The sequence below is a fragment of the Sciurus vulgaris genome, assembly GCF_902686455.1.
Source record: "Sciurus vulgaris genome assembly, chromosome: 5".
In the NCBI taxonomy this organism is placed as follows: Eukaryota; Metazoa; Chordata; class Mammalia; order Rodentia; family Sciuridae; genus Sciurus; species Sciurus vulgaris.
Window position 1 is genome coordinate 168,853,343 of NC_136465.1, and position 27,236 is coordinate 168,880,578.

Consider the following 27,236-nt stretch of genomic DNA (forward strand, 5'->3'; position numbering starts at 1 on the left):
TTGTACCCCAAGGAAAATTCCACACCACAAGTTATCAGTGGCCTCAGTTGCCAGAAAATTGAGCACTCAGCAGTGACAGTAACAAAATAAGCCTTCATGAAAGTCCCTGCCTCTGAGCTCAGTTGGGCCTCTTTCTTGTGGGAACTGCAGGATGCAGCCGGGGTATATCACTCTCAAAGGGATGTTTTCACACTACTAGACCCGAAGAAAATTGACCCATAAATCAGGCACCTGAATTTTCAGTTCTTCTCTCATCCTATGGTACAAGTGTGTCTTATAAGGTCTTAACTGCTTGTCCTTGGCTCTCTGAGTCCAATTAGCCTCATGCTTTTAGTGTAAAAGACAAGCATGGTGTTCTATGAGATTTCGAGATAATCAGGTTCCTTGGTGACAAGAGTTATGACAATGGACAGGAGAGCTGATATAATCACGTAGTAGGAGAATAAATCCCCTGTTCTGGCCACATGGAGGCAAATTGCTTCTGATTCACTTTATCAATGGGTTCTGGAAAAAACAACGGTAAAACTCTTGCAAGATCAACAGCTACTTACTAGACGCCAAAGACTAAGCCGATTTTATTTATTGTAGTAAATATCACTTGTCTTGAATCACAGCCTCAATTGGCATCACGAGCTGATTACATTTGTGATAATCCATGGTCACTCTCCAAGGCTATTTGGATTTTTCACTGGACAAAGAATCATTCAAGGAGGAGACACCATCCCCAAATCTTGCAGGTATTTTATGGTGGCGTTCATGTCCATGATTCTTTCAGGGGATATAGTTTGGTTTCTTTATTTGGAAGCAGCGTTGGGCAAGTCCTTCCTGTGGAAATAGTCCTCTCTTAATGAGTCAGGGAAGCAGAGAGGAACTTTTGTCAATTACTCAGTGTATCTATTTCTAATTGCACTCCCAATTTTCAGTTCCTGAGTAACAAATTATCATAAATTTAGTAGCTTAAAACAGCGTATATTTATTACCTCACAGTTCCACACACACACAAATTCCAAGCAGGTTGGACTGAGTTCTCTGCCTGGGGGTCTTATGGGTTCAAGGTCAAGGTGTTGGCTGGATGGGGCTCTTATCTGGAGGCTGAAGAAAATCTCACTTCCAAGCTGATTCGGGTTGTTGGCAGAATTCGGTTCTTTGCGGTTGGAAGACTAAGGTGTTCATTTCCTTTCTTGTCATTTGGGGACTGTGCTCCGCTTCTCGAGACTCCCCCGCCTTCCTTGGCATGAACCCCCTCCCTCTTCAAAGCCAGCAACAGCGCCTGACTGACTCTTCTGCCAACAGCCAGCAAGTGATTAGACTAGGCCCATCCAAGTGATGTTCTTCTTGTCACATGATGTGAAATCATCAGGCAAGCGATTCCTAGTCACAGGCTCCACACTCAAAGGGGAGAGTCAATAGGAGTCATTCTTAGAAGTCTACCAACCACATCAATTACTCATATGGTCTGGGCAAATAAGTACTGTATGGATCCACAGTGGCCGAGTTCCCTGCAAGACAGATTCATACCAAGATTTAACTCATCACCTGACTTCCATGGCCTCCAATGACCAGACCAAGTGGTATTTTGCCTCTGAGGATTAAGCTTTAGTTCAAAGCCAGTGTTACCTTGGCAAATGGCATCATGTCCCTCAGCAGAGCTAGAGGGAAGAGTCACCATATAAGTGTTCCAAGGTCTATGCTCAGAGGGACTTGGCTTCCTTGGTAGATGAGCCAGCCTAGGTTCTGGGACTAGAAATACAGTCATGAATCCCCATGGGGCAACAGAATCAGGTCCATAGTCACAAGAACTTTTCTAGTTACACATGTGCCGAGCATCACCCCAGAAGGCTACACCTCTGTTTCACTGATCAATGATCAATAGAGACTCACTGATCAATGAGCTATCATATCACCATGTCTTCCTGCAGATCAAGGCACGCTGATTGCCACTGTATCCTTGGGGTTTAATTTAGCGATTGTGCCCACTTATCTAGGACAGTTATGCTATACCACCAAGTTTCTACAGTGCCTGGATCCTGTTATTCCCACTGAAATCTGTTAGTGCCATTTCACGGGAATGAGTCTTCCCCTGAACAAGCCTATACCACCTGCATCACAGACTTACAAAGACTCCGTCCTCTTTTCCAGGAAATATCCTTGACTATCCGGTGCTATTGAATCCAAGTTTTAATTACCCGGTCTAGAAATTGTTAATGCCACTTTCAGCTGCTGATGGTGACACATTAAATCTCAAATCCTAGATGAATGCTCCCCATTGACCAATTTGTTCTGATTTAATCTTACATTTTGATCTCCTTGATCTATGACTCAGAATTAGCACCATGTTCTCCCCAGACTTTTGTTGATAATAATTAGCAAGATATTGCAAATCTAACAGTTTATAGACATGGTAAAGATGACAGAAAATATTTTGCTGTTTTTCCATTTGCTCTGGATACCATAACAAAATACCACAGACTGGATGGTTTAAACAACAGAAATGTATTTCCTCACTACTCTGAGGAGTAAAAGTCTAAGACTAGGGTGAGGCCTCTCTCCATGGCTTGCTGATGGACATCTGGTGTCTCCACTTGATCTTCCCTCTGTGTGTGTCTGTGTTCTAACCTCTTCCTCTTGCAAGGACACTGGTCACATCAGATTAAGGGCCTCCCTGATGACCTCGTTCAACCTATCTCTCTTAAGACACTGTTTTAAAATCAAGTCACATTCTTGCATTAGGACTTCAACATAAGCGTTTGGGAGGGACATTTCATTTCAAAACATTATTCCTTCCATGAAATAAGTGAGGTGAATCATTCTTCCCTTTGAATACCACTGACCCTGTGGTTTCTGAGGTCTGGGCAATGGAATGTGCTGGAAGTACACCTTTTCAGGAATGCTTGGGACCAGAGGTGTTTCAGACGGCAGAGTTTCTCAAATTTTGAGACATTTGTATACACATAATGAGATAACTTGGGGTTGGGGCTGAAGTATAAGCAAGACAGTCATTTGTGTTTCTTATGTACTGTATACACATGGCCTGAAGTTAATTTTCTATGATAACTTAAATAATTTTGAACAAAGTTTCAGGTTTGAAACGTTTCATTCATGGTATCATGTCAGGACTCAACAATTTCTAGATTTTAGAGTATTTCAACTTTTGAATTTGGGGATGAAGGATGTTTACTCTGTAATATTGTGCAGGAACTCATCAATTGCTCAGGGAGAACTTATTGGAAGGATTTTTATATATTGGGAAGTTGCCTCTCAAAGAGGAATATTCGGTGGGGGGCGGCGGTCTCAGCTGTCCCTACCTCAGTCCAAAGTGCCTGTCCCACGTGTCTGGGGCCTCACTCCCCCCTCCTGTGCCTTCGTCTTAGCATCAGAAATACAGCAGCGTGGGCTCTGTGACTCCAGAGCCCTTGCCATTGGGCCCTGGACTTGATCCTCACCCATGATTGCCAGACATAAGGAATTTGTTCAAAATGACCAGAGGGGCTTTTTAATTTTATCCCTAGGCCTGCTCAAGGACATGCAAGTCTTGCAATTTGTCCTTCTCTTTGTGTACGCTGGTGCCACCAGACGCAATCTGCCCACATCGCATCTCTGAAATCTCATTGTTGCCATGGTGACCAAGAATCTCCGTCCTTTGATCTCCCGACGGCGTGGCCTCTACCGGCTGGCTCTCCCATGCTGCCACTAGCAATGACTTAAGTAACTAACGCCAAAACAGGCCCCAGATTACCAGCGTCTCCTTCCCCAGCCAGGGGCCTCTCCACGCACCCTTCAGAGACGCCAGCAATCCAGTCCTTGGTTCTTATTTCACTGGTCATGGTGCGGTTGCAGCAGCAGACGGGTCCCTGGCCAAGAGTGTAAAGAAGGGGCTACTTACAAATGTCTGAGGAGAGGTGAGGGGCAGCACAGGGGAGACGGAGGCACCAGGGACAGCCTGCAGTGGGAAGCTCACCCACTCCTAGGTCAAGAAGGGCCGGGAGGGGAGACGCTGCCAGAGCTGGCAAGAGTTGACACTGTAGAGAGGTCGGCTCAGACGGAGCAGTGACTTTCAGGAGAGGAGCACTGGCTGACGGAAGGCCCGGATGGGGGAATCCACGGAAGTGGCTCCAGCCTCTCTACCCTGCTACCCATCCATCTCCTGCCAGTGGCTCCCACTGGCCGAACCATCAGAAGGCCAGGGCCAAAGGGGACAGGCAGATGACCTCATGGAGGTCAACCTCCTCAGAGAGTTATGGGAGGAAAAGGGTCGGGGCATATCTGGAGGGGCCCGCGGAAAACTCCCAGCCCATGACTCACATCCACATCAAACCTGAGCAGACAGCCGCTTCATTCAGACTGAGGACCTGATTAGGCCGCGTTCCTGTCCTCCCCATCTTCCTCCTCCGAACCTCTCCAGAAAGGAGATGCAGCATGACACAGTTCCAGTGACTGAATGTTTGGCAAGACCCTTTGTTGTTCTTACTATATATATATATATATATATATATATATATTTTTTTTTTTTTTTTTTTTTTCTTTTCTGGATTTTTAAAATCTTTTTAAATTTTTCTTTCCCAACTCGGGTAGCTCACCCTCCTGGTCACTCTGAGGTGTTGTTATCTTTTCTTGAATATACATATATCTTTTTACACATGTGGTTTTATTTTGAACTTAGGTAGCATGATAGTGAATTGATGTGTCCACTTGACTGGGCCACGGGGTGCCCAGACATTTGTTCAAACGTTATTCTGAGTGTGTGGTGAGAGTGTTTAGGGGGGCATTAATAACAGAGTCTGTAGGCAGACTGAAGTAGTTTGTGTAAGGAATCCAACGGAACCACGCCGGACATGGGAAATCACATAAGGGAGTTTATTAAGCAAACTCCCTGCAGGGTGAGAGAGAAAATGAGAGGAAAAGAAAGAGAATGAGAAAGGGCATGCGCTAGAGAGAGTGTGGAAGCCAGGAGGATAGAGAAAGTGAGGAGGAGAGACAGAAGGATGAGAAAAGATGGCAGGGTAGCTACAGTAAAGCAATTGAATTCCGCCGGGCTAACAGGGGATCAATATCGGAGAAGGATACTTGCAAGCTGACTGATGAACCAATAGATAGGCAGGATGTTCACAGATTGACAAGTGGTTGGGAGGCGGGAAAAATGGCTGCACAGGAAAGGGTGGGGGAGCAGCTTTGTACATTACATTCCCCCGTTTCTGTTTTTATAAGAAAATCTTTTGCTCTCCAGTTCTTTCCTGCCTTATCTCTCCTTCCTGCCTAAGTGACTGGGGCTGGTTTTGCAGGTGAGATGTAAAAACTCCATTTTCCTTCCAGACTTCCAAAGGCAGATGGTTTTCATGGACTTCATTTCTTCGATTTGACTGATCCCCTATTTCTACACTAACTGCCTGTCCCCAATTCTGACTTCATTCACCCCTGTAATTCTAGGAACTCCTTCACTGCTGTAGGGAAAGGGGGTGATGACCGATCAGGCTTCTTCGAGCTGGAAAGGGGCAGCGTGGGGCAAGCAGTTTGGAGTTCCCTTTTTAGAAATCAGGTCAATTGAGGGGTCCAGGGTAGAAGTCCGGTTGGGGAAGAGCAGGTTGTAAAGGCATCTGGGGGTGGGTGCTTCTATGAGAGAAGAACAAAGAGACATGAGTACTGAAATGAGATTGATACAATATATAAATGTTGCAGAATCCAGGACATGTCAATGCATATCATAAAGATGACAGAAGTCAATAATTCCTCACCAGGGGGTGGAAGAACTGAGAAGTTGTTCCCATAACAAGGCCTAGCAAAGGCTGGAGAAGATAAGGCCTTTATTTGGGAACTTTAACATTGTCCAGGTTATCAGGAATGTAAATACAACATTTAGTAGAGATCTCTATACTTCTGTTACTAGCAAACATAGATTAAGCCTACCTGTGTCTGTAGGCCTTAAACTGACTAAAACTTCTGACTCTGGCAGTTTCTCTTGATAGTTATCAGGCACATTTGCCTAAGAATCTCTCTTTTGTAGCTTTTAGTCTTTATTCTAGTGGGCTAACACAAGTGTACGTCTTAAGTTACATTTAAGTATTATTTCTTTTAAATGCCCAAGAATGGCTATATCTTGGTTTTAACTGTTTTGCTAGGTGTTTAAGATCAAGTTGGTCAAAGTGACCTGTTTCTGTCTGTTAAAGAGTCAGCCGAGTTCCCACAGGGGTCACTCATAGAGAACTTAAGAGCAGCTTCTTAGATCCATTAGTGCCATTGGTTAGGCAGGGTCTCCTCGATGAGGTGGCTTCCCTTGAAAGCACCAGGGATGTCTCCCTTTTTCCTTGACCCTCCTCTGCAGCAGGTGCACTGAGTGGCTTTTCCTCTAGTGGCCTCATAAATCTCCTTGATCAGGAGGTTGTGTGACCCAGAGTTGCAAACCTCCTTAGAGAAGTCTTCTTGTTCCCTGGGTTTAGGCTGACTTTGAGGGCAAGACTCAAATATGGACTTTTCTTGACCTCTGTATTTAATCTCAATCTCTAAGCTTGATCTTAACCATCCAGCAAGTCAGTCTCACCAGTCATAAAGTAAGAGTACTGGGCTTTAGCTTCAATGTCTATAACTTTACAGTTATTTACCCCCTTTTATCTAATTGGGGTCTACATTATCTGTCCTATAGGTGATGGCTTTTCAAGTTAATCTATCGTGTACTTCTGCAAAATATCAGGCAACAGAGTTTACAAGGAAATATAAAATGGAATCACCAACAGTAAAACATTTAGTTTGTACAATAGCTATCTTGAATTTTGGCTGAGTTATTCATTATATCCCCTGGTTGAGATCACAGTAATCTTTACAACAAACATCAAACTTTTGGACACAACTTTAAATGAGTTAAAGTCTGGCTTACTTTGGAGCCATTCTAATGTGCAGCAGGGTTGTGAGGCAGAGCCTTATCTCAGGTAAGGTGGGGCTTCCTCTTTTGCCATGACCAGCATGACCAAATTCTCAAGTTTAGTGAGGGACAAAGGAGTATTAGAAAATAAAGGTTTATAAACACAAATTTTGAAGATTAAACTGAGATCAAGTGGAACTCTGTTCTCTGATGGAAATGCAGATCTAAAGAGTTATGTCAGCAATCTTTATATATGTATGTAAGCATTATTCTTTGTTTTCAGGAAAGTTACAGAGACTAGGACATTAATGTAACTTTTTTCAGAGCTGCAAAGTGCAATGTTACGAGCTCTGTGTAGCTCTTAAGGAAGTTCACTGTTCAAAGTTACTGTAAGGTGGGCAGGAACCAGAGAAGGGAGCTGATGAAACACTGATTATCTAGCAAAAGAATTCCTTCCTGCCCGAGAGCTGTGTGCCTGAGATCAATGTACTGCCACAGCAGTTAGGCATCTTGTGCCCCTGCACAGGAGCACTCCCAGGCACCAGGCATGCCACAGCCATGAGGTCATCAGAGACCCCAATCTCAGTCACTGTTGTCCCATTTTTGCTACTGCGCATTACACTCTTTCTTAAATGTCATTTTAAGAAGTTTACATATATTGACTCCTGAGTCTATATGAACATTAGTGAACACAATTTAACATTATATCTAAAACATGAATTAAAGAAAGGCTGAGAGAGCTTTTAAGTTTCCTTTTGTGTGGCAAAGTGGTAAAATGCTTTCATGTTTAACCTTTAAACAAATCAGGCTCTCAATGACTTTTAGAAATACATTTAACAAATTTTATATATACCCTATTGATGACAGGTCCTATATAGAACATTAAATGATGAGTTTAAAATTACCATTACAGACAAGTTTAATTTGGAGACTAGCAGCTTGATAAATTTTCTGCTTTAAAGGCTTGTATACCTCGAAAATATGAACACATTTAATATACAAAGAATAATGTTTTTAAGTATATTACTCCATGAAATAACTTTGTAAATTAATTAGATGTCTCTAACAAACACATTTGAGTAATCCCATACATGTTGACTCTAATTCACTCATCTTTAGTAAAAAAACTAGGATATCAGACAAGTGTACCAACAGTATTTGCCATCTCTTTCCTGTCAAAGAAAAGTCCTAGAAAAATTGATGTTAGACATCTTATAAACATCAACATTTTATTAGTGTTGAAGCCAGAATTGGGAACAGGTAGTTAGTGTAGAAATAGGGGATCGGGTCAAATCGAGGAAATGGCCATAAAATCATCTGCCTCTGGAAGTTGGAGACTGCCCCTGGAAGAATGGAATGTCAAGGATCTCCGGAGCCCATTGATTACCAAATTTACCTGCCTTTATCAAGGACTGCAAGCAAGGAGCTGCTAATTAATGCCCCCTGGGCCCTTGCCTGCCTGAATCACCCTGGCCCTCCCCCTGCCCATGGCTTCTCACTTAATGCAAAACCAAGCCTAGTCACTTAGGCAGGAAGGAGAGATAAGGGGGGGAAGGGGAAAGAACTGGAGAACAAAAGAGAATTTAACCTATAAAAGATGTAGGGTGCGCTCACTTCTTGGGACTTCAGAACATCAGCCATGGCCCCCTTCTCCCTGCTGGGAGAAGTCTGTATTATTAGCTTTAAATAAAACCTGCTTAATCTGCTTGCCTTGGCTGCTTCTCTAGTGTTCAATCTTCAACATTAGAAGGAGCAGAACTCGTCACCGGTAAACGGCGGTATCAGTGTGACCACCTAGAGACTTGTGAGTTAATTTTAAGGACATTTTACTTCTATTAGTTTACCCAATTTAAATTGAATCTCTTTAAATCACGTGAATTAAAAATATTTGGATCCATTTTTAAAATTTTAATTTGTATGCGTGCTTATATTTAACACAAAAGTAAAGGCCTTGTAGTATTTATCTCCATTGCAATGTAACAGATGTTCAAAAATAACTCTAGAGTTGCATAAAAAGAACTGATCAAAAATCATTAACCTAGGTATGTAGGATCAAAATTGTGAGCTCAAAAATATAGCATTTAAGAAAAACAAAAGTTCTAGAAGAAAAATGATAATGGTCATTAATTAAAGCATGAGAAAATGAGAAGGAGAGAAAAGGTGAAAGGGAGAAGAGTATTCTGAGTTGTAGCTCAGGAGAAATTTAAAATGGACACTTTTTTTCCCCTTGGATTTGAGACTGGTCTCCCACTGGGCCTTCCTCCATTTACATTTCAATGTGAGGCTTGACTGAGATCTGAATCTGAAAGGGGCTAAAATGTTCTAGCAGAAGCTTGATGCTTCCGTCCTTTTAACCCTTTTTCCTGGTTAGTAATTAATTTAGGTTTGGACACAGAAAATTGTTAAACAATTGTCTCCCACTACTTGTGGTGAATGGGGCTGCTTATGTTACAGGGGAAAGCAGGGGAAGATGGAGAAGCAGGGTCTGGAGGCGCCTGAGCCTGCAGGAAGAGCTAAGAAGCAAGAAAGAAGAGACTGGAAGATAAGGATCCCTTTCCACCTGCCCGCTCGCTCACAGAAGCTGTGTGCCATTACACAAATGGATTTTGATGGCTTTAAGTCGGGGGTCGGGAGAAGGGTTCCCAGGGTGGAATCTGCCAGATTGGAGGACCCAGATTCCATGGTGGAGGCTGATACAGCCGAGTCTGTGCCCTGGCGTCCCAAGGCCACAGAGTAGTCGACTGGAGACAAGAAGGCGCACATAGATGGTGTCGTCGCACAAACATCAATGTGGGGCCAGGCAAAAGCCGAGAAGAGTTGAAGACCTGATCTCAGGGTTTTCGAGGGCGAGTGCACGAACATGAGATGAGCCTCAACCCTGAGAGAGAATCTCCACCATAAAATCAGGAACCCACCCGGCAGATAAGACCGACTATAGGGGCTGCCGTAACTATAAAAGTTGTGGCAGGGGGTACCCCACCCCTCAGCCATCTCGAGGGTCCCGGATAAATCAGCCTAGGGGAACCAGCCTAGAGGACTCACCAACCTGAAGTCCAGTGATCAATGCAGAGCAGAGCGTCGGGCAGAATGGAAGGTGGGGCCGTGTCTGGGGGCACTGGGGCTTAGATGGGGTTCCACTCACTTAAGAGACAGTGGAAGATCCCATCCCGAGTCACAGCACCAATGGAAGGGATCCCACGGAAACCACGCCGGACACAAGGCAATCACATAAGGGAGTTTATTAAGCAAACAGAGTGTCTCCCTGCAGGGTAAGAGAGGAAATGAGAGGAAAGGAAAGAGAATGACAAAGGGCGCGCTAGAGAGTGTGTGTCGCAAGCGGCAGAGAGGCGAGTGACTAGAATTTGGTTCCAAACAAGTTGGCTTTACTTGATACACTCGGGATAACACAAACCTTAATCTTTCTAATATCACACATCAATCAAATCGAATGGCAAATAAACACACCTCAATCAAATAGTCCAAAGTCCTCTCTGCCTTGTGGGTTCCGACGACCCCGAATGCGACGTTATCTTAGTTGGAGAGAAGAGGACGGCTGGTCTCGGAACTCCCTCCGGCCAATGGTCGGGAAATCGAGGACTGCAGTCTCCGCGGGTCCTGAAGCGGTCAGAGCCGTGGAGTCTCAGCCGTCTTGACGGATGGATGGTCGGTGGGGCTCACGAACCTGGCTGACGTGGATTCGTCGGGAGATCTGGGCTGAGCCGAGGAGCGGTCTGAGGGGTGTGTTTATACACCCTTCTTCTTGGCTTGTTTCCAATTCTGGCCCAGATGGTGTCTTATCTCCCTGGTGCAGCGCTCTGGTGACACTTAGGTCTTTTTGGCTTGCTGTCCACTAGGGGCTTATTTATTCTTTAGACATCCAAGTCTGCTCCTTTCAGTGTGAAAGCCAGGAGGATAGAGAAAGTGAGGAGGAGAGACAGAAGGATGAGAAAAGATGGTGGGGAAGCTACAGTAAAGCAATTGAATTCCGCTGGGCTAAGAGGGGACCAATATCGGAGAAGGCTACTTGCAAGCTGACTGATGAACCAACAGCTAGCCAGGATGTTCACAGACTGACAAGTGGTTGGGAGGTGGGGAAAACGGCTGCACCAGAAAGGTCAGGGGGAGCAGCTTTGTACATTACAGTTTGCCCTTCCTGTTGGGGGTGGTCCTCACTAATCAGTTGACTACCTGAATAGAAAAAAACAGCTGACCCTCTGTGAGTAAGAGGAAATCCCTCTGCCTGTAGCCTTCAAACTAGAACATGGGTTTTTTTCTTGTCTTTGGACTTGAGCTGCAACATCAGCTCTTCTTGTTCTCAGGCCTTAGGACTTGGACGGGGACCATTAGCTGGGTCTCTACTTGCCAACTGTAGATCTTGGAACTTGTCAGCCCTCAGAGTCATGAGCCATTTCAATATGATAAATTATATATGCTAATGAAGCTACATAGTAACAAATTGTATATAATAAACACAGGGAATGAATACAGCATGTGTGTGTGCGAGTGTAGATTGATGGATTGATTGATGGATGGATGCTATTGGTTCTTTCTCTATGGAGAAGGCTGACTATCTTTGGCCTACCAGAATGATATGGCACTATAAAGAACATTCTGTTCTTGTCTTTGGAACTCAGCACAATGTTCATAAGATCGCTCCTGTCTGTATAATTAGCTGGCTGTTCCTAACTGCTGCAAACTCCTTTTCCACAGTGAATCTCCATTCCATTTACCTTACTAAGTGGCTTCCCCCTCCCTCATAGCACAAATGATCCCCCTGTGAGCCCCCTTACCTGCATCCTTGTGGCACCTGTGTGAGAACCACCCAGACCTATCTGATCAGTGTCGTTTCCTGAGTCAGAAGGATGCTTGCTTTTCTGTCTCCTGAACTTTCCTGTCTTCTCATTCCCTTTTTGAGTGTCGCTCAACGTGTTGTTCCTTGGTTTGTACTTGGTCCTTGCTCCCTGGGTGCACATCCCTCCCAGAAGAGAGGAGAGACCCTGAGAAGAGCCCGTCCTGAGTCCCTGACACTAGGAACACTGTACATGTCATTCGTGTGTGTGCGGTGAGCTTTCAAGTGACATCCCTGAGCCACCCAAGCGGTGTAGAAGGGGCGCCCTGCTGCCCGAGTCCCATGCATACCTGTGTTCGTGTTGGTCTGTTGGGTGAGGCAGGATTGGTTTTTATCTAAAAGGCAACCTCATAACACCTGGCCTGGTGGCTGGAAAGCAGTGGTGCAGAGTTCTGGCTGCTAGGTCACAGGCTTGCTAACATGCATGCTTGCTTGTAAACAAAAGGTCCTTTGCAATGTTCTTCCCGCCTTCCTGATTAAACCCAGCCTGCCATCCCCATAAGCTGTCCTCTCAGGGTCATCCTGGGAGGGCAGGGGAGACCTGAGCCCAGGGCCTCTCTCCGCAGGCTGTGCTCTTACCTACTGGGGGAAACAGGCGCAGCTCAACTTCAGGGCCCAGAAGCCCTCTGCACCCTCCCTCTGTGTGGGTGGTACCCCAGTGTCTTTTTGGAACCTTGAGATTCCAGACCTTCTTGCTCACCCTTTACAAGGAAGCAAGGCCGGGGGGTTTCCATGACTCTAACAAAACCCCCCATGCAGCCGGGCTCTCTGAGACTCTTGTCACCTCCACCTGAAGCAAGGCTATTGTCCCCAGCCCTCATGTGGCAGGGCCCCTGCTTTGCCTGGAGGAGTCTTGCCTTCTGCATTGCCCTTTTATGTCACCCACCCTGGAGAAGGGCCTGCCCAACTCTGACTGGAAATGGCACCTCCTTGCTTTGTATAAATCCCCTGGGTGGGAGGCAGAGCCCACCCAGTGTGGATCCTCCTGCCTCCGTCAGCCTGTCAGATGTCACCGCATCTTCCCTTCTCCGTCCCCTCCCCATCCCCTTCCTCACGTGGCCTTTCATTAAAAAAATCCAGATATTTTCATTTATACCCTTAACCCCCCACCCCATGGAATGAGGTTTCCAGAACCTCAAAGCACCTTAGGAATTAGCAGAAGTATTCAGGGTGAGCCTAGGGGCTAGGAGAGTCCTTCCCTGTCCCTGGAAGGATATAGAGTAATCAGACTCACCTCTCACCCCAGGTGTGCTGCAGACTCTGGAGTGACAGGTGCAGAATGACTGTAACACAGAGCTTCCCTCACACACACACCAAGCCCGCAAAGGAGGCCCCTGCGGTTTGCCTGGTCAGAAGGCTGAGACTCCTGCCAAGACTGCATTTGGAAAAAGTAAAGTCTACAATGCCAAAAGAAAAAACCAGTCTGGACAAAAGTGTTCCACAAAGGAGAGAGATACGCCAAAATAAGGGCGAGAGACTGAGGGGAAGGGAATCCTAAGGGCCGTGGGATGCTGGATTGTCCGACCACACCAAGAAAAGCTGCCCCAGCCAAGCAAATTAGTTGCTTCATTAGCCACACAGCCAGGTGGAATCAGGGAGTTAATTAAAGTCTGTGGCCCTGTGCATTTAGAAAACAAGACACATCCAGGTAGCCCAGCCTGTGCCCTGCCCTCTCTCCAGCCAGCTAGAGGTGCCTGACTTCATTTGTTAAAGTGGCAGAGCTTGATTTGCTTGGAAAGTTCCATCCTGAGTCCTCACAACACCAAGGTTTATGGTCTCGAGGGGAAATGAAGAGAGGGGATGATTTTCTGTGTGCGTGCGTGCACATGCGTCCTGCGTGCTCCTGCGGGTCCAAGCCTGTGCATAAATGATTGAATGAATTAACCCAGGACACATGTGACCAGGCAGAGAACAATGGCTAAAAGTGTGCAGCCTCGGCCTCCGAGTCAAGGCAGGCTGCGCCGTATTTTGCTTAGGGCTGATCTGGCCTTTCTAGATTGGATATTCCAAGGCCCCCTGAGGACACTATTGTTCTGTGCAAGTCTGATTTGATTTTAAATTGTGTAGAAATGAGTGTATTTATAAAACGATAATTAGTTCTGCAGTTCCTTGGGGGAAAACATACATATGAGCACCCACAGTGGCAGAAACGCACACCCTGCTCCCCAAACCTCCAGCCCCACTCTAACAGGGCACTACCCACGCTGTCCTGTGAGGGGCCTTGGCAACTGGCTTAACGTAATCCTGTTTGCAGGGTTGGGCACCCTTTTGTGCCGACTCTGGACTGGAGCTCCGGCTCCCGGGACCATCTTTCCTAAAAGTGTCTGCGGGATTTCCAAATGAATTCAACGTTAATAGATTTGCTCGCCCAGCCGGCAGCTGCTGTGCAGGTCTTGCCTGTCTCCCGGGCTCCTTGGGACTCCCAGCGGGGAGTGGACCACGGCCAAGGCTGCCCTCGCTCCCGCCCTCACCGCCCCTTGGCTGTTGGCATGCTGAGAACCAGCCCCGGCCTCCCTACCCCTGCCAGGCCCATTCTCAAGAGGCTTCAGAGAAGTCAAAAATAACTCCTCATCAGAAAAGGCTCAGGCCCCCTGTGTGAACGTGCAAACCTTTGAGAAGGGCCTTTTCAGCTTCAAAGCCCTCATGGTGAGCAGAGCTTCAAAGCAGGGCAATGTTCGCCTTTGATGGTCTGGTGTTTTTAAATCAGTGGTCTTAACCTTTTTCTAGGTCACGGACCCCTCTGGAAACCTAATGAAAGCTGCGGAGCCATCCGCCATCCAAATACGCAAGCTCGAGTGGAAAAGTTGCCTGGGATCGCAGAGGCCTTGGGCACACCCGAGCCCAGGATGAGAATTCCTGCCACGCAGCACAGCCAAAATGTCCTCGTCAGCATGGCTTCTCCCAGTTCCCTCTGAGGGACCCCAGTGAGTCTTGATCCTTCTGAACTCGTTTCTGAATATTTTTGCTTTGCCCCATTTCTTAGGGAAGGTACTACAACTATCCCACCACCCAGGGTGGACACACAATAATTACATGCAGTTTTGACTGATCGCCTGTTTTAAAGTCAGTATTTATTCTGATTAGCAGGTGCCCATGTCCTGTAGGTTTATTTTTAATATTATCCCACATTCATCTTCCATCCACTGGTAATCCTTTCATTAAACCCTTCATTCATTCCACGTCAGTCTTTTTTTAAAAATCTCCCATGTTCTGGGCACGAGTCCATGCTCCAGGGACTCGGGAGGCAGCAAGAAACAAGGCAGCGATCTCTGCCCCCGTATCATGCCCAGTGGAGTCAAAGAGCAGACACGTACATCAGCAGTTACGGCCCAATGAGACAGATACTGGGTAGGGAGGACCCGGATGCTGTGAAGAAGATAGAGGGGACATGGAACCCACGTTTTGGAGCAGAGAATAAGGAAGGCTTTCTGGAAAAAATATACATATAACGGAGGTAAAGAATAAGCAGGAGTTACCAAAATATAGTGCACGTGGAAAAGCGGAAGAGAGAACACACGATTGTCCAGAGCCTTGAGCTTTATCTTAAAGGTTGTGGGCAGCAACTTCCAGGTTTTAAACTGTATCAGACTGGAATCTTCCAAAGCTCACTCCAGCTCTCCAGGGAAGACAACGGTTTAGAGAAATAGAGATAAACACAGGAACCAGAGAGAAGGCTGTTCCAGCCTTCCAGTTGGTGCCTGGATTTGAACAATGGTAGCAGAGTTCGAAGACGGTAGGTGTCTTGGGGAGGCACAGAAGGCAAAATGTGAGGCGCGGTGATTGGCTGAGGCCGGGGGTGTGCGTGAGGAGGAGGAACAGTCAAGCTTAGGCCTGGTTTCAGATTTGGGCAGCTGCATGGCAATACTCGGGGAATGTTAGAAAAGAGCAGTGTTCTGTAAGGAGGCAGGATGATACGATCCATGCAGCTTTGGGGATGTTGAGCCTGCGTCACCTGCAAGACATTCAACAGAGGCAGCTAGCAGTCAGCAGGGTCCAAAATGCAAGAAAGAGCAAGCCCGGCAGTAGAGATTTGGAAGTCACTCGTGTACACATTATTATTAAAGCTTCAAATAGGGTGTACACAGCAGAGATTTTCTTTGTGTGCATGTGGGAGTGTGTTTTAATAAAACTTATTCCCAAAAAGACAGCCAGGCCAGGCATGGTAGGGCACGCCTGTAACCCCAGCAGCTCGGGAGGCTGAGGCAGGAGAATCACAAGTTCAAAGCCAGACTCAACAAGAGTGAGGTGCTAAGCAACTCAGTGAGACCCTGTCTCTAAATAAAATACAAAATAGGGCCGGGGATGTGGCTCAGTGGTTAAGTGCCCCTAAGTTCAATACCCAGTAACCCCTCCCCCCCAAAGAAAGAGAGCCAGTGGACCATGTTTGACCATTGAGTCCATAAATTTATGACCCTGTTCTAAACTATATTTCCTAGTATGTTTCCTGTATTTTGTTTTTCCCCATTTTATTGGTACATCATAGTTGTACACTTGATGGGGTTTGTTGTTACATATGTTACAACAACATAGTTTGACCAATATCACTCCCTGGCATTTCCCCCCTCCCCTCCTGCCTCCCACCCCTTGGTCCTTTTCCTCTACTGACCTCCCTTTGACTTTTAGGAGATCCACCCCCCACCTTTGTCTCCCTTTTTCCCCAGAGCAGAGATTTTCAACAACAGAAATACCACAACTCCTTCAGGAGGCATTTTGGAGATGCACCTAAGCATTTTTTAATTGTAATTATGATTGGGGACACTAGCTGACTTCTTACTGGAAGGCAGGGTACCTAATTATGTTGGAGATATTCCCACACAAAGAATCTGTCTTTATCCTGTGTGACTCTCTCACTGTTTATGCTAATCTGAGCTTAGAGTCTGACACCAAAAATAGACAAATAAATTAATTAATTTAAAAAACATTTTTACATTTTTTAATGCATAGTCACGACTCACTTCATGACAGGGACGCTTCCTGAGAAATGCAACTTCCTTGGTATATGAACATTAGAGAATGTGCTCACACAACCTGGATGACTACCACATAACTAGGCAACGTCACCTTATGGGCCCGCCACTGTAGGCAGGGTTTATTATTGTCATGCAGTTATGTAGTGCAGGACTCTGCATTGAATTCTCTAGAAATGCAATTATAAAATAAAGAAAGGATGATTTCTCTGTAAGCATGACCCCCGTATTTATATCTCCAGACTGGACTTCACCAAGTCCCTGACTTCTACCTACTCAGTATCTCCACTTGGGCGGCTAACAAAGAGCTCAGATCTAACTTGTCCAAAACTGGCTGCTAACACCTTCTCACCCTCAGCACCCATTCTGCTCAGTCTTCCTCCTCTCCATGGACGGGGTCTTAATGACCAAAACCTTCCAGAAACCTCTAACTCCTCCTTTTTCACTTATAACATACACCCAGTTCCTCAGGAAATCTTCACGGCTCTGCTACCCAGTACCTCCAGAATCTGACCACGGCTCCCCAGCTCTGTACCGTCATCTGCTCTGGCCACAATCACCTCCTGCCCAGTGTATCACATAACAATAACAGTAGAAGCCCTGTCTTTCAAAATTCCCGTCTCTTCTAGTTCAGACGTCTTCAGAGTCTCCGTTGCGTTGTTGGTTCTGGGCCATATTTGTAGGAAGAGAAAGAAAATGACTCTGGGCAGTGCACCATGCACAGGGCCGTCAGGGAAGTAGCCCTCGGCCGCCATCTCCAAACGTCTCCCTCCACAAAGGTGAGCAGCTCTGGTCTTTGGAGCATTTTCTGGTTAAGCCCCAGTCCTCTTCCCTCTCACCTTTATCACCTGGCCTTGGTTTCTCTTTCTAGAATGAAAAGGAACCTGACTCTTCCTGGCTCTACATGGAAGTCCTTCAGAGGTCTGAAGACTGAGCTAAGCCCTCCGTCTCTGCCTTCCCTCTTGCTGTTCTATCTCTTAATTTCCTCACTTAAACATCTCCTGTTTCTTCACCCCTTACTCCGGGACCAGGTGTACCTGTTCTGCATCTTCTTGGTATCATCTGCATGGGTTCAGGTTTGTCACTGTCCTAACAGCACAGAACCCGAGATGCACAGAACATTCTAGATGTCATGTAACAGGTGCATGATGGAGCAGGATCAGAACCCTCTCTGGAAGTTTTGTTATTTATTTGAGCCATTGCTTTGGATTTGCCCAGAGCTTCGGGTGTTATCCTAAAGGCAACAGAGTCACTGCAAGGTTTGAAGCCAGAAAACAAAGCCCAAAATTGAGTGGGAAGTCCTTTGCAGAGCCATGGGGACCTCGTGCCCCTAAGTCCTGCTAACATAGGTTCTCTGAGGCGACATTACTTGTGCCTTCTGCTTTTGAGCTTGGATTTAGCTTCTTATTTGGGGGGTTGGGAGACCAGGCCCTCAAGTTTCCCTGAAATCCTTCAGTCATTCATTTAAATGCTTCCTCTTTGTGTCTCTGACACATGATCGTAAGTTCAACTTGTATATTCAACTTCGTTGTTTATGTGTCCTCTCACCCCCCACCCAACAGCGGGAGGGTCCTTTGAAGAGACTCTGGGCTTGCACCTCATGGGTAGCTGATCTCCTCATTTTGCTGAATTACGCTGAGGTGAACAGGGCTGAATTAACAGCTGCAGTTCAGATGCAAATCCACCAGACATTAAGTTCCCCATTAAAACCGTAGCACAGAGTAATTTATTGGATCAGTTAATAACCACCCAGCCAGCAGTGAAGGGCTGCAAGATGAGAGAGGAGACTTTAGACTTGGGAAAGCCTTGGGGGAGGAAGAACCGTGGGCACAGGACTTTCACACAAGCCCACCTGGCTGCGGGGCAAAGAGTGTGGTCCCCACATCCAATTAGCAGAGCATGGGCTTTGAAGCCAGAACAGAGCAAGTTCTAATTCCAACTCTGCTGCTTACTCCTTCCAGCTCTGTGACCTGGGGAAAGTTAACTAACCTCTCTGGTTTTGCACGATGGCAGGAGTTTTTGAATGGCTAGCAGACTAGGGCCTGGCAGACGTTAGGCTCTCAGCCTGTGGGGGTTGATGAATAAAGTGACAGGGTTACATGGGTCTGACGTGGGTGTGCAAGCCAGCACCGCCATTGTCAACCAGCATGCTCCCGTAAACTGCCGCTCGCCAACGCCTGTTTTAACATCTGTGAAGCGGGAATGCCGAGCTTTCCTCTCCCTCATCGCAGAGGTTAACTGAGATAGCACGCGAAGGGCCTTGCACAGATCACTCAGTAAGAACTGGCTTCCATTTCCCATCGCTAACACGCCTAACGCCATTTTTACAGATCTTTAGCCAGAAGAGAAATCGCTTGGCATCTAGCTTTTTCTAGAATTTTCCCTTCCAAATGAATTTCTGTCTGAATAAGACATGAATTGTTTTAGCCAAACTTCCCGAACTCTCTGAATGTGAACTTGGACTGCAAATTTATGCACTCAGGTGCCTTCACTCCCTTTCCCCAAAGAAAGAGATAAAAAATGTGCATATGTTCCTCACAGCGCTCTGAGCAATGACAGTAAACAACCCACTCGCTGCAGGAGCCAAGCGCTGCCCTGGGGGGCGATGGATTTCTAGCAGCAGCAAGTGGGCACGCGGCCCCCATCAGAGCAGAGACTTTACAACTCGCAGGTGCAGGAACAATTTTTCAATTAGGGATAATATTGTTCTTCACCATGTTTTTCTGGAGCCATGTGGGAGGAGGGGCTCTGGCCAGGTGGGAAGGCAGCACTGCAGTTACAGTTTAGCAGTCTGAGATGTGTTTTTCCCGAAGGGAGGAGCAAAGAAAGGCTTCGGATTCCAAAGCTTTGCCACCGAAAAGTCCTCAGTGGGAATTGGTGGGGGATTTACTCCTGCTCGAATGAGTGGTAGCCTTTAAAAATGTCGTGCAAAGTGGAAGGACTCCTTCACAGCCCTGTTGTCCCCGATCAGGCTGGAGTGTTCTTCTGGGTCAGTAGTCAGCTTCCGAGTCCTGCTGATTTTCTCTTTTAATGTCTCCTCTATCTTTCTTAGCCTTTCAAAGCAAGCCTTTGCGCCTACTGGTTAGGATGAATAGAGACAGCAGTGGAGCTTGCATTCTGCCTTAAAGAAAGAGTCGGGATGAATAGAGAGGAGGCAGACAGGTGTCCCCAGTTGGGAGAATAATGTGGGATGTGCCTGCTTGGAGAGAGGACAAAGAAGAAACCACGGTGAGTGGGGACTGGTCAGGGTGCGGTGGGAGATGTCAAGGGAAACACAGATTGGAATCAAGATGTTGAGAAACTCAATTATCTTATAAATGTATTTTTTTAAGCTTATTATGAAATCCATGGAAACCACTGAAGACTTTAGAGAAAAGAACCTTGGCCATCAGTGTGGGATCTGGGCAAAGGACAGGCTGGAACAGAGACTGGAAGCTGTGGGATTAGTCGGGAGCACTCTGCTTTCATACTCGGGAGACAGGGAGAATGTCATGGATCCAACGTAGTTTGGGGACACCTGTGTGAGAAGCTTATGCCAAGTGCCGTGGAAAGAGAGGTGGACTTTTATTGAACTTTGCCTCACAGTAGATATTCCTTCAGCAAACATCTGTTGGGCATTTCCACTATAAGTCAGGAATGTTTTTGGCCCCAGGTAACAGAGCACCCAGCTAACAGAGCTGGCTCACAGAACATCCGTGCAGAGCTTCCCAAAGACTTCCATGTGTGTCCCATTGGCCTTTCTTATGTCCCCTGGCCAGCCCTGGCTGAAGTCGGGCAGGGGACTGGAGAGTATCTAGCTTTTCTAGTTTATTAAGTAAAAAAAAACTCCAGGAAGAAGGGATTGGGAATAGTGACTACCATCCTTTCATATCTGCCAGGCACTTACACAGCCAATATTCTCTCACCAAATCTCTGCCATGAAGTAGGTATCATCCCCTACTTACGGTTTCCTATGGACAGCAACACTGAAGCACTGAGCACGACAGATTTGGATTTGAGACACAGCTCCAACCACACCCAGCCAGCTGCACCATGAAAGCTGTGTTCACCTGAAGGTTAGGAAGGAGGCATGCCTAGGAAATCCCGGAGGAGGAAGGTCACATTGGAGATGGGCTGTGAGATGCTGTACAAAGATTCTGGGAAGAGCACTCAGAACACAGGGGACATGAGGACCCATGGCCAGGGCAGGGGCAGTAAGTTTGTTGGGGAAGGACAAGGAATCCACCAGTTGGAAAATGCAAGATATTGTCCAAGAAGCAGACGGAGCTCACAGCAGCCACTGTCACTTCTGATGTCTGTCCCAAGGCCACCTGCCCTCAGAGGCCAACAGAGCCAGACTGGCCCCCACATCCACAGCTGGGAGTGAGTGGAACCTGCAGGCTGAGCCATGACTAGGTCCCCATGTATGCTCCATGGAAGAGAATTTGTATGTGTCCCCAAAAGGATAGTTTATGTGTTAAGAGCCATGACAAATAAATATTGAGACCATAAAATATCTAATTTGGGGGAAGAGAAGCAGCTTCTTTACTCCAGTGTAATTTTGGTGAATATAAAAAAGAAATCAGAAGGTGCCAAACCCGGTTTGGTGAATATGACCACAGGCATCACGTGAGTATTCCAATCCAGATTCACCCAAGACTTACCCCTTCCTAGCTGGGTGACCTTGGGTGTGCTTCTTCTCCAGTCTGAGTCCCTGTGTCCTCAAGCAGCTTAGCATCATGGTAAAGCCCATCTTGTGGCTTTACAAATCCAAGCTGCCTGATCATAACTAGATATATTGACTTGATAGCATTAACTTCCTCATCTATAAACTTGGAAATTAAGCCTTCATGAAATTTATATTGGCTATTCACAGGGCCCAGTACCTGGTAAATACCTAAGAAAGGCAAGTTCCCATTAGTATGACTAGTATAATTCTGATTAATCTGAACAATACTTCCCACTTTACTGGACTATTAAATAAACTAACTAATTAGTAATGCATAAAATCATTTAACCTGACTTCTAATATGAGCCAGGTCGACAAATATTCTGTTCCTTTACTTCCCCCTGACCAACTTTTCCTTGGCTGAAAATGCATTTTCCACTTAAAAATAAAAGGTCATTAATAACAGATCCACCATCCATGGTTTTGTGCTGGCTGAGTCTGCGTGATTGGCTGACATACCCGCAGGTGATGTTGGCCCCTAATTGGAAAAGGTGGGAAGATGGGCAGGGCCAGGGGGAAGTCAGGGTGAGCTGGTGAGGTAGGAGGAGAGTCGTGAAAGGAATTAAAAGCATTGGCAAGAACACCAATTTGAAAGCAGTAAATAAGTTGAAGGAAGACCGTAGAGGAAAGGGGATAGGGAGGGGGAAGGGGAAAGAAAGTGGAAGTAGTGGGGACGGAAATGGTATTCCAAGCATGCAGGAACATCTCGAGATGATCCCAGTGCTGTGTATAACCGCCATGCACTAAGAAAAGCGTTACAACGATTGGCAAGCGGGAAATCAAAGGCATGTGTCATGGGAACTAGACTGGAAAAGGAAGGAGGGGGCAGGACGGGGCTGGGGGTGAAGGGGGTGAAGGAGGCAGAAGTTCCAGATCTGAAGGACTCCGTGAGGGGCAAATGAGAGCAAGCAGGAAGGACTGGACGTTGTTCTAGAGAGCCAGGGACTGGAACTTAGGGGCTTGGTTCCAAGGCCGGGCAGGGCCCTGTCTGTGGATGACTACTAAGGTCAGGTAAGAAAGGGTCCTGGGAGATTAGGAGGTGGAGGTTTGGGAGACCCAGGTGCTGGGTGGCTGGAAGGAGTCATGACAAGACAGAGGGAGGTCTGAGGCTCTGACCTGTGAGGTGGTCTGACCCGGGGCTGGCTGAGGGTGCAAGGACTGCATGGGGTCTGCTCCAACCGGAGCCCTCTGAGAACAGCATCCCTCCCAGGGTGACCAGCCGAACGGCTTCCTTCTCCCAGGTCTCCGTCCTGAGTAGGACTGGCAGTCGCCTTCCTCAATGTGGTTATAGAACATTCAGAGGCCGTGCCTCCCAGGCAGTCGGGAACCCATTGACCTTGCTGGACTTGCAACCCTGGCAGCCACTGTGAACCCCATTTGTAAACCTGGTCAACGTCTCCCAGAGGGAAATGCTCAGTCCCACTCATGGACCCCATGCCCAGATGCTCAGGGGCCCTGTCTCCTCAAGCAGCCTCCTCCCCTGTGATACGCCGTCCTGCATTTCATATTAATTAAGAAGATGCACCCTAAGATTCCATCTCACCCCAATTAGAATGGCGATTATCAAGAATACGAGCAACAACAGGTGTTGGCGAGGATGTGGGGAGAAAGGTACACTCATACACTGCTGGTGGGGCTGCAAATTAGTGCAGCCACTATGGAAAGCAGTGTGGAGATTCCTTAGAAAACTTGGAATGGAACCACCATTTGACCCAGCTATCCCACTCCTTGGCCTATACCCAAAGGACTTAAAATCTGCATACTACAGAAATACAGCCACATCAATGTTCATAGCTGCTCAATTCACAATAGCCAGACTGTGGAACCAACCTAGATGCCCTTCAATTGATGAGTGGATAAAGAAACTGTGGTATATATATACTATGGAATATTACTCAGCCATAAAGAATGATAAAATTATGACATTTGCAGGCAAATGGATGAAATTGGAGAATATCATGCTAAGTGAGATAAGCCAATCTCAAAAAGCCAAAGGACAAATGATATCGCTAATAAGTGGAGGTTGACACATAATGGGGGGGAGGGAAGGGTTAGAGTTAGGGTTAGGGAGGGGGGCAAGTATGGAGGAAGGAACTACTGTATAGAGGGTAAAGAGGGGTGGGAGGGGTGGGGGGAAGGGAAAAAATAACAGAATGAATCAAACAACATTGCTCTATGTAAATTTATGATTACACAAATGGTATGCCTTTACGCCATGTACAAACAGAGAAACAACATGTATCTCATTTGTTTACAATAAAAAAAAAAAAAAAAAAAAAAAAGAAGATGCATCCTGGCCAAAATCCATGAGGAATTTAGAGATGCTTTTCAAGGAACATATACCTTGTTATTCAAAACAGCATTCCCCTTGGGCATTGGTGATTAAATACTTGACAAAAACGCAAACGTGGATTTGTGAGACAGCAGCTTTATCTGTTCTACAGACGATTCTAGGACATTCGTGGATATGAGGACCCCAAACAATAACCCCATAACTGCAGAGAAGTGCCTGCCCACTGATTGGAGACCACGGGCTTAAAACATTTGATCTTGACAACGCTGAAGCAATCTTCTAAAGGATGAAACCGAGACCCAGGCCTAACGAGAAGAGCAGGCAGCTCAAGACAGGACAGTTGCACCAAGAAAACGCGGATTCAAACCTCACTCTCCCACCGACACGGCTGGAGGATTCTCCTCTTCTTCCACCACCTGAGCCCCGCGCCCACTGCCAGAGTGGAGCTGACCCCTGTTGTTTTATTCCCGACCCCTTCTGGGCCCATATGCTCCGCCTGGCACAGGGTTCCTGCCTGGAGCGTGCAGGGTGATTTGTCATTCCACAAAGCACAGTCCGAGGGAGGAGAGAACCAGGTGATAAATAATCCCAAACCAGAAAGCTGCTGCGGAAGTTTGGAGCCAAAGAGAAAAACAAAAACAAACCCCCAAGAAAACATAAAAGCTCAGGATGATTTATTTCATAATTTAAAAATCAAAATCACCTTCAGGCACTTGGACTTGTTTGCCCGGTCCTACCAGAGAGTGAGTCATAGAGCTAAGTTATATACCCTTGGAAAACCAGGGCTTGCCTAGCGGGAGCACTAAGAGGTTATTAAGCCCAGTGCTGTGTGTGGTGGTATCAGAATCAAATGTCCTTGGAAATGGAGACCAGCAGCAAGGAAGCCCCGGGCTGTGCTGTGGTCCCCAGTATCATCTAGGAGATGGCAGGGAAAGAATGATGAGGAGCAGAAAATGACTCTGGCTTAGAAGCAGGGCCGAAGAGAAATGAGGCAAGGCTTGTAAATGCAGGGCTGGGTGAGCAGGAGGACAAAAAGGAAGGAGGACATTTATGACACAGAATAGATGGGATCTTGTCTTCCACAGGGAAACAGACTACCTGTGTCCACAGGGACACAGCTACCAGTAAGCCCATTCATGTATCGGTTATCTACTGCCACAATAGTGCAGGGTAACAAGCATCCCCAAACATCAGAGGCAGACAAAAGTCAGTACAGATTTTTACTGACAAGTCTGGGCGTCAGGCTTGGCTCACCTCTGTGGGTCTCGCTTTTGTGTCTTGGTCAACTGGTGGGTCACTGGAGATGGCTGGTCTAGAGAGCTTTTCTCCCATGTCTGGCCGTTGGCTGACTCTCCACAAAGCAGGGGAGGTAAGTGGTGCCCAGAACTGCCATCATCCAGCAGGCTGCCTGGGCTTGTTCAAGTGGTGGTAAAAAAGAAACTCAGAAGACTGAGTCACAAGGCCAGCCTAGCATCAAGGGGTAGGAAGACAGATGAGTACTACATGTTAACAGGAGGAGTTGCAGGGCCCACTGGCAAAGGGCGTGGGTAGAGAGAGCGGGGGAACTGGGGACATGTAGAAATCGGTCTTCCACAGCCCAATTGGCCATGTTGCAGAAGAGAGCTTAGATTCTACCTGTGCACTTACAAGTTCTGGGGTGAAGCTCTGTTTGTTAGGAGGCAGATTCCATTTCACAATATGGGGGACACTGCCCAAACTGTCCAATAATAAAACGGGTAACCTTAAGAGCCAATATTTTTACATAATAACAATTACTATTGATAAATGAGTGCTTAGGTTGCACATCAGATAATGACCTGGGTGGCTTATAGAAACATCGCCATGACAATACTGTGAACAGTTTTGCGGGCGTGTTCTGCAGGAAGGGGCTACCTGGCCAGGGGAAGGCGGCTTGCCAAGTCCTGAGCCCAGGTGTGGAGCGGGGTCCTGTTGCAGAACCAACTTTTTTTCTCGCTCACATTGAGATGATGCAAAAACTGGCAGTAGCCCTTCTGCTTATGAAATTGGCCTTATTCTGACTTTCCTTTCAGAAATAAACAAAATAAGACCTCATGGAGTTCCGTTAATGGCTCAGAAACACATAGGTTTTGAGACCTGAACTCTAACCTTGTGACCCCGGAGCCCACGCCCTTGACCGTGAGGTGATCCTGGCTTCCTTGGTCCTTTTGTTGAACTGGAAAGAGCTTCGTACTCTCCCGTTTTACAGATGAGAGATCTGAAGTCCCCCAAAATGAAGGAACTTGCTAAACAATTAGGGGACACGGGTAATGTATGATAATGGAGGACTGGTCCCCATGTGTGTCCAATTCCAAAACCCATAAGCTTTTAACCCTTAACTGTCTCCTCATAAGGATCTAAGTTCTCTATCACTGAAAGCTTCTTGCAAGAGACGAGGTGCCAGGAGAGGTTAGTGCATCTTCTCTGTCACTCGGTGCCCTTTACTGTGAGATTCTGTGAATAGAAAGGGCTGACAGGCCTCCCTGGGCTGTTCCATTGCAGCTGGTCCAATTCCAGGGCAAGGGGTTCCCTAGATGGAAACGGGTGTTCAAAGCGGAGAGGGTTCTGGGCAGGACATTAGTTTTGCTTTGCATTATTGACCTGCTGCAGGCTGGGGGGCTCTGGAAAGCTGCAGGGTCTCACTGGGATCCTGTTAACTGCTTGTCATATCCGAGGGACCTGGTGGACACTCTTCCTTCTGGGAAGTCTCCCCAAGCCCACCGGACTCTCCCTCTGACCTCCCAGTAGGATCATGTAGAGAATCATTTGAAATAAAGCCTCTGACTCTATGCTGCAGAGTCTCCAGCGTAGCCATGGGAGGTTTGCAGCCGGGCCACCAAAGACCAGGATGTCCTGGGAACCCACACCACCCCTGGTTTCCCCTGCGCCTCTGCTGTCCTGTGATTCCAGTCCCAACCCCTCCTCAGTCTGGCTCCAGCGCCTGGAGTGCCTTCAGAATTTGTCACCAGGCTCAGCCGAGCCCCGCTAACTGGACGTGTTTCATACTTCCCCACATTTTAACAGACTGTCACCACCACAAGCCTGCTCAGCCCCCATGTTCTGCCTCTACCACTGACATGGCATAACCCAGCACCTGGAAAGCAATGGTTCCACCGGTCAGTGTTCACTCCAGAGGGACACTGAGTTTTGAGACCTGGCTCTGCAGTTAATTAGTAGCTTGACTTTGGGCAAGTTGCCCCAAACAATCTAAGCTTTAGTTTATCAGTAATAACATAGGAAAATGTGACCTCCCCAGGTCACGCTAAAATCATGGTGACCTACATCAAAGGGTATGAATGTCAACTGAAAAGACTGTTTCTTTTTTTTTTTTTTTTTGAGATCTATTACATGAAGACTATAGTACTAATAATGTAATGTATATTTCAAAATTAGTAACAGATTTTTAAATATTCACCCCACAAAAAAATAAGTCTATAAGGTAATAAATGTGGTCATAAACTTGATTTAGGCATTTCACATGTACATATATCAAAATATCACATAGTACCCCATAAACATAAAATCATTATTTGTCAGTTAAAAAAATTCAA